At 44.5% G+C, this 14951-nt stretch overlaps 1 long non-coding RNA gene across 1 annotated transcript; it reads right to left on the bottom strand.

Moving 5' to 3' along the window:
• Window positions 1-285: 285 nt before the first annotated feature.
• On the bottom strand, window positions 286-9774 carry LOC115202739 (uncharacterized). Its single transcript, XR_003880039.1, has 2 exons — window positions 9734-9774; window positions 286-438 (listed from the first exon to the last, which is right to left on the bottom strand). It is a non-coding gene; the product is annotated as an uncharacterized LOC115202739 (long non-coding RNA).
• Window positions 9775-14951: the final 5177 nt, after the last annotated feature.

Below are 14951 nucleotides of genomic sequence, written 5' to 3'. Positions count from 1 at the left end.
TGATGGTAGACAACTCTTCAGTAAACACACTGCTTAGATCCTACCAGCAGTACCCACTGCAGCAGCCCATTGACAGGCAGTAGGACCCACTGCAGCAGCCCATTGACAGGCAGCATGGCCCACAGCACATTCATTGCCATTGTATTGTCTCTCTCTGCTTTGCTTTAGTGATTCCTGGGTAGAGTGGAGCAGTGGAGTAGGGCAGAGAGGAGGAGAGAGGGAGAGGAGGAGGGTTTTTTGTATTTTGTGATTCCAACTCTCTCTCTTTCTCTCCACTTTTCTTCCTCTGTCTTTAGAGCATGTTATCTTAAAGCATCTGAAGGCCTTTTGAATTGTTTCTCTCTGTACTTCTCTTTGAGTCATACTTCAATCCTTCACACTCTAGGTCTCTTCTTCCTCTCATGCCGTTTGATGTTCTCCCTGGAACTGAAGACTCAACTGAAAGACGAAAGTCGAGAAAGATTGAGGTAAATATTAGCTGTCAACCATCCACAAACGATGTATCTTAGTGCAGACAGATACATCTCTTATCAAATCACCAAAGTGAATAAAGTCAACGTTGCCACCTTGAACTTGCAGACTGCAGTCAGTGAGAGGTGTGTATGTGTGTGCATGCGTGTGTGTGTGTGTGCGCATGTGTGCCTGTGGGTGTGTGTGCAGTGAAGGGGCACACAAAAAAATGTAGTTGTTTCAACTAAATATTATTAAGTACAGTAAGTGGTTCTACTGACTTGTTTTGTTTACTCAACTTTTTGGTCAAAGTGTTACATGAACTTTTAGTTGGCCCAAACTTAGTTGCAACATGAGAAAATGTCGGCAACAAATCTGTCAACTTCAAATGTCTTTGCTCAAATGGACTCATGTGTTGGGACCAGGGTCGTTGTGGAACTGGCAGCGGGTGGAGTTTGTCATAGGGGAGGTGTCTCGGTGTCTTGCTCTGTACCCAGGTGGAGCAGGAAGAGACGTAAACCCGGACGTCCTCGGCCAAGGTGGGCCACCAGTCATTGGTGGTGAGACAGTCGATAGTACAGGCTATACCTGGGTGCCCCGACACAGGTGCTGTGTGTGCCCAGGCAAGGAAACGGTCCTGCACATCAGAGGGCATGTAGGGACAGTGGGCAGGTGAGGGCTCCAGTCGCAGGGCTTGACGGATGTCCGCGTCCACATTCCACATGACAGGAACCACAATGCAAGGCAGGTGATTAATGGGTGCCACATTCTTCCTCTGATCCTCTGTGTCATGCACCCGGGACAATGCATTGGACTTGACGTTCTTAGATCCTGGCCGGTAGGAGAGGGTAAAGTCAAGGAATGGGTGTCGAGCACACTCCAGCCATTTCCGCCATGTTTTCAGCGCCTTCATGGTGGCCAGCAACTCACGATCCCCCCACGTCGTAATTCTGCTCAGCATGGATGGAGTTTAGGCGGCGATCCAGTGCATTGGGAGAAAACGCTCCCTACTCCAACCTCGGAGGCGTCCACCTCCACGATGAAGGGTAGAGATGGGTCAGGATGAGCCAGAACAGGTGCGTTTGTAAGAAATGAAACACAGAGAGTGCATTTGTCAGGCCGTAGGGCATTACCCTGTATTCGTAGTGTCCGGTGCTGGTGCTGAAGGCGGTCTTCCATTCATCCCCCTCTCTGATGCGCAACAGGTTGTAGGCACTGCGTAAATCCAATTTGGTAAAGTACTGACCACCATCTGTTCGATCACAGTGGGTATGAGAGGCAGGGGATAACGGAATTTAACAGTTGCCTTATTCAGTGTCTGGTAATCGATACAAGGCTGGAGACCTGTGTCCTTTTTCATGAAAAATAAGTCTTGGGCCAGTGCCTCCTGGATGTAGACCTCCATGGCTTCGGTTTCTGCATGCGAGAGAGGGTAGATGTTTCCCCGCGGGAGGGTAGAACCAGGCAGTAGGTTGATAGTGCAGTCCCATGGGCGAAGAGGGGGCAGGCACGTGGCACAAGTCTTTGAAAAAGGCACTTATAGGTCCCGGTACTCCTCCGGGATAGGGATGTGGGTGGCCTCATCTTGACTTTTCACAGAGGTGGCACAGATAAACACAGAGTGACACCTCCCCTGACACTCCTGCGACCAACCCAGCAACCTCCTCTCTGTCCATGATATCCTGGGGTTATGCAACTGTAACCAGGGGAAACCTAAAACTACAGGGTGTTCAGGAGAGTCTAAGATGAGGAAAGGGATGTGTTCATGCTGGTTGTGAGCAACTGTGAGGGAAATGAGAATCGTGGTCTGGCACACCAGCCCTGTTTCTAGGGGATGGTTGTCTAGGGCATGGACTGGGATAGGGGTTGTAAAGGGACTAGATGAATGCGTAATGATAAGGCCACTGACCAGTCTAGGAAATTGCCTGCAGAACCTGAGTCCAATAGGGCAGGACTCAGTGGGGGGCCAGGAGAGTCCGGGAAGGTGACAGGAAGGAGGATGGGCTGGGTGGACAGAGAGGAGCAAGGCACATCCATGCATACCTGGGAAGGTGCAGGAGCGCTCCTCTACCTGTTGCTTCCTCGCCTGGTTCTCCCTCTTGGACATGTGTCCCAGGGGTGGTTCGACTCCCCGCAGTAGGAGCAGAGACCCTGTTGACGGCGGCGTTGATGTTCCTCGGGGGTGAGGTGCGTCGTGCCCACCTCCATGGGCTCAGTCTCTCTGGAGGTTCCTGGGAGAGACCCGAATCCCCGGGATGGGCGATGACGGGCACACAGGAGATTATCCAGGTGGATGGCCATGGCGATGAGCTGGTCCAGCATGAAGTCCTCATTGTGACAGGCCAGCTCGGTCTGGACGTCTGCCTGTAGCCTGCTGCGGAAAACTATCAACAGGACCTGGTCGTTCCAGCCAGTGGACGCAGCCACCTTCCGAAAATCCAAATCGTACTTAGACGGTGTCCTGGACCCCTGGCATAGATGGAGGAGACGCTCACCTACGTCTTGGTCCTCTGTTGGGTGGTTGAAAATGGCACGGAATAATTGGGTGAAACGCTCATAGGACTGCACTTCTGGACCATCCCTCTCCCAGAGGGCATGGGCCCACTCCAGAGACCGGCCTGTCAGCACCAAAATCACCAAGGCCACCTTGTCCCTCTCGGAGGCTAGCCCAGCATGACATGTATGGTGGAGGTGACACTGCAGGAGAAACCCCCTACAGTAAGCTGGGGTGCCGTCAAACAGCTCCGGGAGGGGCAGGTGGACGTTGCTGATCGGACCGGGTGATGTAGACGGTGGTGGAGTGAATGGAATGACTGCGGGGAGCTGGGAAGGTGGTGGTGTAGCCTGCAGCTGGCGTACGGTCTGGGGTGCTCCAGACATGAGTCGTGGTATAGGAGCTCCTATGGCGGAGAGGTTGGGATTACCCGCTGCTTCCTGTTCTCTTGGGTCAGTCATTCTGTCACAAGTGTAGAGAGGAGTAGGCAGGAGGCAGTTGCAGGTTTAGATCTACTGAGTTTATTAACCTGTTTGGGATAAAAAACGTACCCGATTTAATCTGGTTACTACTCCTGCCCAGAAACTAGAATATGCATATAATTTGTAGATTTGGATAGAAAACACTCGAAAGTTTGTAAAACTGTTTGAATGGTGTCTGTGAGTATAACAGAACTCATATGGTAGGCCAAAGCCTGAGAAGATTCTATACAGGAAGTGCCCTGTCTGACAATTTGTTCTCCTCCTAGGGCATCTCTATAAAAAATACAGCATCTCTGCTGTAACATGACATTTTCTTAGGCTTTCATTGGCTCTCATAAGGCGCCAGAAACTGGAATGAGAGCTCTCCAGTCTCTGGGCGAAAAACAGCAGGAGTTTTTGTGAGTGGTCCTGCTGAGAACAATGACACTGGAGCGCGCGTGCACGAGACGACTACATTTTTTTCTTTCAGTGTTTGAACGAATACAACGTCGCCCGGTTGGAATATTATCGCTATTTTACGAGAAAAATAGCATAAAAATGTATTTTAAACAGCGTTTGACATGCTTCGAAGTACGGTAATGGAATATTTTGAATTTTTTTGTCACGAAATGCTCCGGCGTGTCACCCTTCGGATAGTGACTTGAACGCACGAACAAAACGGAGCTATTTGGATTTAACTATGCATTACTTCGAACCAAAACAACATTTGTTGTTGAAGTAGAAATCCTGGGAGTGCATTCTGACAAAGAACAGCAAAGGTAATCCAATTTTTCTTATAGTAAATCTGAGTTTGGTGAGGGCCAAACTTGGTGGGTGTCAAATTAGCTAGCCATGATGGCCGGGCTATCTACTCAGAATATTGCAAAATGTGCTTTCACCGAAAAGCTATTTCAAAATCTGACACCGCGATTGCATAAAGGAGTTCTGTATCTATAATTCTTAAAATAATTGTTATGTTTTTTGTCAACGTTTATCGTGAGTAATTTAGTAAATTCACCGGAAGTTTGCGGTGGGTATGCTAGTTCTGAACATCACATGCTAATGTAAAAAGCTGGTTTTTGATATAAATATGAACTTGATTGAACAAAACATGCATGTATTGTATAACATAATGTCCTAGGAGTGTCATCTGATGAAGGTCATCAGATCAAACAGTTTTAGAAACTTTAGAGTGTTTTCTATCCAAATCTACTAATTATATGCATATTCTAGTTTCTGGGCAGGAGTAGTAACCAGATTAAATCGGTACGTTTTTTATCCGGCCGTGAAAATACTGCCCCCTATCCCAAACAGGTTAAAGCACTATAATTATTAAAGCGGGACGAAACCCAAAGTGCAAAATAATAAATTACTCAGGTACATGTAGGGGAGATTCCTCTTAGGAAAACAAGAAACATTTGACCGACAAAGACAAATGACATAGGGAGTATATATACAGTGATAGAGTGGGGATTGGAACCAGGTGTGTGTAATGACAAGTCCGGGGTTGATGAGTGAAGGGCTTTTGCCAGCAGCAGGTTCGGCAGCAGCTAGAAGGCCGGCGCTGTCGAACACCTGAGCTTGACAGGAAGGGTAGCCAAAGCGAAGGCTGGTGTGACATCGCAACCTCTTGGTTCACAGCATTCCAATCTCCCTGCTATGCCACCATGTTTGTGTCAATAACTGATCAAATCAAATTGTATTTGACAAATGCGCCGTATACAACAAGTGCAGAGCTCACCATGAAATGCTTACTTACAAGCCCTAAACCAACAATGCAGTTTTAAGAAAATAGAGTTAAGAAAATATTTACTGAATAAACTGAAGTAAAAAATAAATTAAAAGTAACACAATAAAACATCAATAATGACGCTATATACAGGAGGTACCGATACCAAGTCGATGTACGGGGGTACAGGTTAGTCGAGGTAATTTGTACATGTCGGTAAAGGTAAAGTGAATATTAATTGTTCAACAGTCTTATGGCTTGGGGGTAGAAGCTCCGGCGCTCCGGTATCCCTTGCCATGTGGTAGCAGAGAGAACAGTCTATGACTAGGGTGGCTGGAGTCGTTGACAATGTTTGGGCCTTCCTCTGACACTGCCTAGTATATAGGTCCTGGATAGCAGGAAGCTTGGCCCAAGTGATGTACTGGCATGAACACACTACCCTCTGTAGTGCCTTACGATCAGATGCCAAGGAGTTGCCATACCAGGCGGGGATGCAACCGGTCAGGATGCTCTCGATGGTGCAGCTGTAGAACTTTTTGAGGATCTGGGGACTCATGTCAAATCTTTTCAGTCTCCTGAGGGGGAATAAGCTTTGTTGTGCCCTCTTCACGACTTTCTTGGTGTGTTTGGACCATGATAGTTTGTTGGTGATGTGGACACCAAGGAACTTGAAACTCTCGACATGCTCCACTACAGCCCCGTCGCTGAGAATGGGGGCGTGCTCAGTCCTCTTTTTCCTGTAGTCCACAATCATCTCCTTTGTCTTGCTCATGTTGAGGGAGAGGTTGTTGTCCTGGCACCACACTGCCAGATCTCTGACCTCCTCCCTGCAGGTTGTCTCATCGTTGTCGGTGATCAGACCTACCACTGTTGTGTTCTCAGCAAGCTTAATTATGGCGTTGGAGTTGTGCTTGGCCACGCAGTCATAGGTGAACAGGGAGTACAGGAGGGGACTAAGCACGCACCCCCGAGGGTTCCCTGTGTTGAAGATCATTGTGGCAGATATATTGTTGCCTACCCTTACCACCTGGGGGCTGTACGTCAGGAAGTCCAAGATCCAGTTGCAGAGGGAGGTGTTTAGTCCCAGGGTCCTTAGCTAAGTGATGTGCTTTGAGGGCACTATGGTGTTGAACGCTGAGCTGTAGTCAATTAACAACATTTTTACATAGGTGTTCTTTTTGTCCAGGTGGGAAAGGGGAGTGTGGAGTGCGATTGAGATTGCATCATCTGTGGATCTGTTGGGGCGGTATGCGAATTGGAGTGGGTCTAGGGTTTCCGGGATGACTGTGTTGATGTGAGCCATGAACAGCCTTTCAAAGCACTTCATGGCTACTGACATGAGTGCTAAAGGGCTGTTGTCATTTTAGCAGGTAACCTTTGCTTTCTTGGGCACAGAGACTATTGTGGTCTGCTTGAAACATGTAGGTATTACAGACTCAGTCAGGGAGAGTTTGAAAATGTCAGTGAAGACACTTGCCAGTTGGTGCATGCATGTTCTGAGTACACATCCTGGTAATCCGTCTGGCCCTGCAGCCTTGTGAATGTTGACCTGTTTAACCTTTTCACACGTACCAACAAATGGGTGTGATCATTCTACAGTGGTCCCTGCAGCGTACACTCAAACCAGTGTGATTAGAACACTTATGTAGAACGTCCAGTTTCAATAGACAGAATTTGAGCTAGCCACACTGTTTTTTTATAGACACATTTTGCACAAACACAGTCCTTAATATGACCAGTGTATTTTGCGATATAATGCTCAGACATTCACAGCAGTAGTGACAGCATACACAATCATCCAAACTGGAAAATGTAGGCTGCAATAGTCGTAGCGTTTACTGAGGAAAGATTGACGCAACACAAGCGGTCATATTTAGACTCTTGGCTAACAGAAACCACAATATAGCAATTACCATTTATAATTCATCACATCACTGGTGAGTTCAACATTAATCGAAATAATTGAGTAAAACACTTTTTAGAAATCGAAAGTAATCCGACGATTGGTAGTTTGTGGGCGCAGCCACGTTTGTTTTTTCTCATCAACCAAAGATAATAAAAGGAGGCAATATGAGTTTGGTCTGTTTGCAATATGCATGTTGAAGGGGGTGTGTTGTCTACAATCATTCACTTCCCTTCATTCACTTCCAGAAGTTTATTCGAAAGATGAGTGAACCATTCCTTCACCTCATTATAACATCTTTGGTCTGACACCCAGAATGCACTGTATAATGTCATGTGAATGGATCAGCTTGTCCGAAGCACCCTAACACAGACGGGAGGCATAACATGAACAGACCAGAGGCAGTGGTTGTGGTTCCTTTTCTTTTACATTGTTTACTAAACGGGTCTTCTTTACATAACAGTTACAGGAGGAACGCTTCCCTTTTTTCTCCGCTTCCACAGGGTGTCAGCAGTCTATGTTCAAGGTTTGAGGTTTGTAACTTCAAAAACAAATAAGAAATATCAGTTTTCGTAGAAGGAACCCGGCTTGGAAATTTGTGTTTGCTTTCGCCATGAAGACACTACGCACCTGCTAAAATCAGTTTCCTATTGAACATACTTCTTTCCGTAAGAAATATTATAGTTTGATTACATTTTAGTGTATCTGAGGAGTAAATAGAAATGTATTTTGATTGTTGAAACAATGTTTAGGGGTAGATTTTCAGATTCCTTTCTCTGCAAGTTGAACGAGTGGATTACACAAATCGATGGCGCCAACTAAACAGACAATTTGGGATATAACGAAGGATTTTATCTAACAAAATGACACTACATGTTATAGCTGGGACCCTTTGGATGACAAATCAGAGGAAGATTTAATATAAGTGAATATTTAATCGTTATATGTGAATGTATGAAACTTGGAAATATATTTTGATGTGGGGCGCCGTCCTCATGTTTTCGCTGTAATAGCTACTGTAAATCAGACAGTGCAGTTAGAATAACAAGAATTTAAGCTTTCAGCCAATATAAGATACTATATGTACCTAAATGTTTAAAAACCATTTATTTGAATTGTGTGCCATCCAGTTTCACTGGAAGTTGTCCAGCTAGCGGGACACTGATCCTAAAGCCTGCCTATGTTAACAGAGAGACAAGGTGCCTAGTCACAGAAGCTTCCTCTGAGGTAGGAAAAACCGACGTCCTCACAGGTCCCTGTCTCTACTCCCAATCCTCCCCTAGCTCTTCTCCTGGCACACCTATTGTATATAGAGGAAGAAACCAAGCAATTAGTGGGCCCAGCTGTGTACTAATTGGCTTTACACTGAGTATCTATCCCCTGAGGAGGGTGCTGTCTTGTTGTCTTCCTCCAGCTGGTCACTGAACTCTCACAGTCAACAAACATGTCGCCACATATAGCTGGCAAGTAGCTTAGCATTAGCTCATTATAATCAGTACAACCTTCAAAAAAGTATTTTACACATATCAAACAGTAGGTGTCCTATGCAATAATCGGAATGCATTGTTTGTCACCAGTACTTGACGAAATGTGAATAAAACTCTAAATATATTATGCTCCATACATACTGTACATACATACATATATACACACTTTATGCTACAGTAGAAACAACAACACGATATACAGAAAATAAGATACTTACTTTGATAGGAATGCACACATGTCCAAAGTTACTATTTGTAAGGAAAACAACAATGCAACAATGTGAGCGCCAGCCAGAAAATGTGCCAATTCGTGCAAGACTGCGCAATGTCAGCATACTTGATGTGCGGAAAAAATAGCGGTGTAGTAGGATTCAATTTTAGTCTGTATTGACACTTTGCCTATTTGATGGTTCGTCTGGGGGCGTAGCGGGATTTCTTACAAGCGTCCGGATTAGTGTCCCACTCCTTGAAGCGGCAGCTCTATCCTTTAGCTCTGTGCAAATGTTGCCTGTAATCCATGGCTTCTGGTTGGGATATGTACGTACGGTTACTGTGGGGACAACGTCGTTGATGCATTTATTGATGAAGCTGGTGACTGAGGTGGTATACTCCTCAATGCCATTGGATGAATCCCAGAACATATTCTAGTTTTTGCCAGCAAAACACTCCTGTAGCATAGCATCCACGTCATCTGACCACTTCCGTATTGAGCGAGTCACTGGTACTTCAAGCTTTAGTTTTTGCTTGTAAACTGGAATCAGGAGGAAAGAATTATGGGCAGATTTTCCAAATGGAGTGCGAGGGATAGCTTTGTACCCGTCTCTGTGTGTGGAGAAAAGGTGGTCTAGAGTTTTTCTTCTGATGGCACATGTGACATGCAGGTAGAAATGAGGTAAAACGGATTTAAATTTGCCTGCATTAAAGCCCCCGGCCACTAAGAGCGCTGCTTCTGGATGAGCATTTTCTTGTTTGCTTATGGGCTTATACAGCTCGTTGAGTGCAGGCTTAGTGCCAGCGTCGGTTTGTGGTGATAAATAGACGGCTATGAAAAATATAGATGAAAGCTCTCTTGGTAGATAGTGTGGTCTACAGCTTATCATGAGGTACTCTACCTCAGGTGAGCAATACCTAAAGACTTCCTTAATATTAGACACCGCGCGCACCAGCTGTTATTGACAAATTTACATAGACCCCCACCCCTTGTCTTACCAGACGAAGCTGTTCTGTCCTGCCGATGCCCGGAAAACCCAGCCAACTGTATATTATCCGTGTCGTCGTTCAGCCACGATTCTGTGAAACACAAGATATTACAGTTTTTAATGTCCCACTGGTAGGATAGTCTCGAACGGAGCTCATCCAGTTTGTTCTCCAGTGATTGCACGTTGGCTAATAAAACGGATGGTAGAGGCTGGTTACCCACTCGCCGACGAATTCTCACAAGGCACCCTGATCTCTGGCCCCTCTATTTGTTTATTTTCTTTGTGCGAATGACAGAGATTTGGGCCTTGTCTGGGAGCAACATTATATCCTTTGTGTCTGACTCATCTGTGTCCAGTTCTAGGTGAACAATCGCTGTTTGGATATCCAGAAGCTCTTTTTGGTCATAAGAGACGGTAGCATCAACATTATGTACAAAATAAGTTAGAAAAAATGCGAAAAAACACACATAATAGCACAAGTGCTTAGGAGCCATCCCCTCCGGCGCCATTCTTCCGATTTCACCTGTATTGCTAACACTTTGCTTTTGAAAGTTAATCTCAGCTGTGTTAAAGTACACTCAAGAAAAACAGTTGTATTGATCATAGTGATAAAGGAGTAACATTGAAACAGAGTAATATGCCAGAGAAGTAAATCAAATCAATGATGCGAGAATAGTCAGATAACTGATAATTAATGCAGACATGGTGGCGTTGCAGGAAGATCAGAATGCCGAGAACCAATAGGTTGTGAGTTCATATCCCAGTTGAGGACGTTTGAATAATAATTACTGTTTAAATTAACATGCACAATGTATTTATGTATGTCAAATATGTAAGTTGAAAACATTTTATGTCAAAACCACTGTGTGTGTAACCTGTTGCACAGCCTTCTTTAGTTAAGATGTGCAAATAATAATTTATAGTTGAATTAACATTTATAGTTGAATAGAGCTATGTTTGGCCCAAGTATTTTTTGTTGTTGTGCAAGTAACACAAAAAAAGTATGTGGAACCAGTTACTTAATAATGATTAGTTGAAAGAACACGTTCATTTAAAAAAAATGACAGTACAGTTTATCACTGCTACTATAAACAGTGGTTGGTTGGGAAGTCCAGGCTCTTTGCTCCATTCTCCCCAGTGAATGGAAGGTGTGACTTCACACACGTTATTACCTCTAACCCACTCCACTTCAAAAGACAGCTCTGACAGATGTGGCTTCCCCGCTCACAATACCTCCTTTCAACCTACTGCCAGATTCCCTTCTCTACTTTATTTTCATCTGTTAAACCCCCTCCCCTCTCCCCCTTCCCCCTTCCCTGTTACCCCCTGCCTCTCCTATCGTTTGTCAAGGTTGGTGTCGAGTCATTGCCCTAGGGGAGGATTGACAGAGGGATAGATAGATAGAGGGAGAGAGAGAAGCTCCAACTTACAAAGAGCTCCATGCTCCCTCCTGTATCATAATATGGATGATATTATCAGCCAGAAAACCCCTCAAACAACAACTGAGACATGATCATCTACTGTTTGTTCTAATGTGAAGCCTTTTGATTCAACTGGTTCCTAGATCAAACAGGTGAAGAAGACAGCCAGGGTAAAACCATACTGCTTTCCTTTCAGATGATTCGGTAGTAAGCCTGGGCTGACAGACCTTCTACAGCCATACACTTAACAAGGCTAGCGTGACACACTGACACAGACTGACACACTCTCTGTAACGTTGGTCATAGACCGCCTCACTGTCGCCTCAGGCCTACTCGGCAAATCCGGGTATTATGGGTATAGAAGTAATAATTAGACCAGGAGGCATTACTGTGACACACACACACACACACACACACACACACACACACACACACACACACAGAGAGAGAGTAAAAGAAGGAGAGGAAAAGTAGCGATGAAAGTGAAAGAGTGACAAGAAAATTGAGGAGTATGTCCTTATTGGAAGCATTGAGGAGACAAAACAATAATACATAACCCCTTTACCCCTCATACCTGCCATAGCATGTGTGTGTGTGGGTGTGTGTGTGTGTGTGTGTGTGTGTGTGTGTGTGTGTGTGTGTGTGTGTGTGTGTGTGCATGCCTGAGCATGCTGGTATGTGTGACAGAGATGCCATTCCACCAACCGTGAGTCATTTCCTGGAACCTGCAGCCTACTGTGGGCCATTAACCCAATGGTATTCCCACTGCGCTCCGACCCTGAGAGTCGCAACTAATTAATACTCTGTGTACTCTCCACAGAGGTGTCAGAACCAAAAGAAAAGGCAGCGAAGGAATTAAATAACGGAAGACAAAATCCTCTCTCTCACACATACACTGCACCCCTCCATCATCCCTCCTTCCCATCACCACCTCTCTTCCTGCCAAAATCATTTCCACCAAATCCTTTTTGATGTGACATCACAAGAGGCCCGCAAAGTAGAGATAATCCTTGACATTTTTATCAGTCAACCCCCTTTTATTTATCGCTATGCTCCATGTCGCAGTGCAGTGCTCGCCTGTCTTGTTTGCCGATAAAATCTGCCATCCAAAGCAAGCATCGGTGGATCACACATCAAAAACGGCCCGCTCACCCCCTCGGGGCGACGAGTTGTCAAAATAATATCCCTCTGTGTGCTCTGGGTGGTAGCCTCATTTAAAAACTTCATTTGATCATTTCCAGGCCTTCGCAGACATAAGCAGAGACAGGCGCTGTACAGTACATCTGGAATGATTGTATTTCTTCAAAGCAGACCCACGTTTTGTAATTTATATATGTAAGAGCCAGTGTGTGTGTGTGTGTGTGTGTGTGTGTGTGTGTGTGTGTGTGTGTGTGTGTGTGTGTGTGTGTGTGTGTGTGTGTGTGGCAGTACATATCACACAACTTATATCAGGGATGAGTAACTCACACTAGATACAGAAGAAAGATAGTTAGCTGTGGCAGTAAGTGGAACCACATCTGTTCACCAAGAGGTCAGAGTTAGATCCACTGTTAATAAGAATCATTTTCAACACGTTCTTAACTTTAGTGGCTCAAAACAACAATGAGGGAAATGACAGTTAAATTATGTACATATTCAATGTTAATATCAGTCTTGGCGTCCAACTCTTTAACAGTGCTTTGAACAAACTCTCCAACTACCCTCCACACATGTATAAAAAGGATGGTTGAAGCGTGTGCTTTTCTCCTCATCTCCCTCTGCGCGGAACGTGTGGATTTGTAAGGAATTATGTGATTTATGTCTGGCAACTTTGATCTTCTAAAAAGGTCTGAAGATTTACACAACAATAATTCTCCCTGGCCCCAGCTTATATGGATGATGTGTCAAGTGGCAATAGGCCAGGACACATTTTAATAGACTGATCCTGAGAAAGAGAGAGAAAGACAGAGAGTGAGAGAGAGGGGGGGAGGGGCGAGAGAGATAGAGAGAGTGAGAGAACGAGAGGTAAATAGATAAAAGGAAAATCTTTTTTTTAAAGGACAGAGGGAGAGAGAGGTACACTACCATTCAAAAGTGTGGTGTCACAGAAATGTCCTTGTTTTTGAAAGAAAATTTTATAAAATTGTCCATTAAAATAACATAAAATTGATCAGAAATACAGTGTAGACATTGTTAATGTTGTAAATGACTATTGGAGCTGGAAACGGCAGATTTGTTATGGAATATCTATGTAGGTGTACAGCGACCCATTATCAGCAACCATCACTCCTGTGTTCCAAAGGCACGTTGTGTTAGCTAATCCACGTTTATCATTTTAAAAGGCTTTTGAACGGTAGTGTATATCAACTAGGTATACATATAGTATAAACAGCAGCTTGCAGAATGTATAAAGAAAATGTGAAGTGGCTCAGTTGGTTGGCAGGTGAGTGATGGGGAGAATACTTATTTAAACGTGTTCCAGATCATAACACCATAAATGTGATTTGTTGAGGAGGTAGCTAGCGGAGTGTACTGGAATGAGGGTGCATACATTGCCTGTTGTTCCTGTCTCGCTATGCATCTGTTACAAAAACACACTCAGCACAGTTAAGATTCAATCATTCCCTGTCAGTCATAGATAAAATAAAATGTCAAAGAGTCATTTCATAGACAAGAATATACTGGATAATGTTGATATATTTTGAAAATCAGGCTAATAGGATGATTGATGGAAACGACTACATATTCATGAAGCCTGATTCATCTGCACAAACAGAAACAATTTGCGTTTCAAATAAAGCTAAGAAGACGCGCATATAACAACGTTATTTCCCATGTGTCTTAAACTATTGGTCTACAGAGTGTTTCCTCTCCCCAAACAGGTACTGACTGACTGTCAGACTGGAATTCTCTCTAGCTGCTTCAGCGGAATGAACGGCTCTAGCCAGGCTATGGTTTTGGTTTTAAAAGCAGTAAGCACAAACACGATACAATTACAGCCACAAGAGATACTTTCTGAATAGACACTCAACTTTTGCAAGAGCTATAATTTTTGTTTCTCCACCCGTCTTTCTCTCTCTTTTTTTCCCTCCCTCCTTCCCTCCCTCCCTCCCTCCCATACTCCCTTCCTTCCTCCCTCTCTCTCTCTCTGCTGAGGCAGCTGGCAGTGTTCACAGCAGGGTCTGACATGGTACTTTGAAATAGCAATCACTGGGTTTATAGTGCAGGGAGGACTCGTAAACGTGTCGAGGGGAGAAATATACAATGCTATATTTCACTTTTTTCTATTTAAAAACATTGAGTTATGGCCCCAGAAATATGTAACCATTAAAGGTGATATGATGTATACTCAGCCTTGTTCTCCAAAAGCCATTCATCACATCCCACAATAAAGAAAACACACACACTGTGCCAGGGGTAACTTACGACTCCCCAGCCCAGTTACCTCTTGGCAGGAGTTACAGAGGAGAGACTTGATCTTTCAGCTACTAAATAACAACTTTAACCTTTCTACCAGATGTGGTCGGAGAGAGTTTCCATGCACTTGTTATGAGTTATCAATCCTTCTGCCAATAAGATGAGTTATGGAGACTTACCTGGCAAAATAGATGGACTGTGTAAACCTTACACAAGGATGAGAAAGAGATTGAGAAAGCAAGGAGAGAGAGAGCGAGCGAGAGAGTGAGCGAGCGAGCGAGCGATGGGGGGAATGAAAATAAATGTACAGTACCAGTCAAAAGTTTGGACACACCTACTCATTCAAGGGTTTTTCTTTATTTGTACTATTTTCTACATTGTACAATACTAGGGAAGACATCAAAACTATGA

The sequence above is a fragment of the Salmo trutta genome, chromosome 12 (assembly GCF_901001165.1).
Source record: "Salmo trutta chromosome 12, fSalTru1.1, whole genome shotgun sequence".
Lineage (NCBI taxonomy): Eukaryota > Metazoa > Chordata > Actinopteri > Salmoniformes > Salmonidae > Salmo > Salmo trutta.
This window is presented reverse-complemented; position numbering and strand designations above follow the sequence as displayed.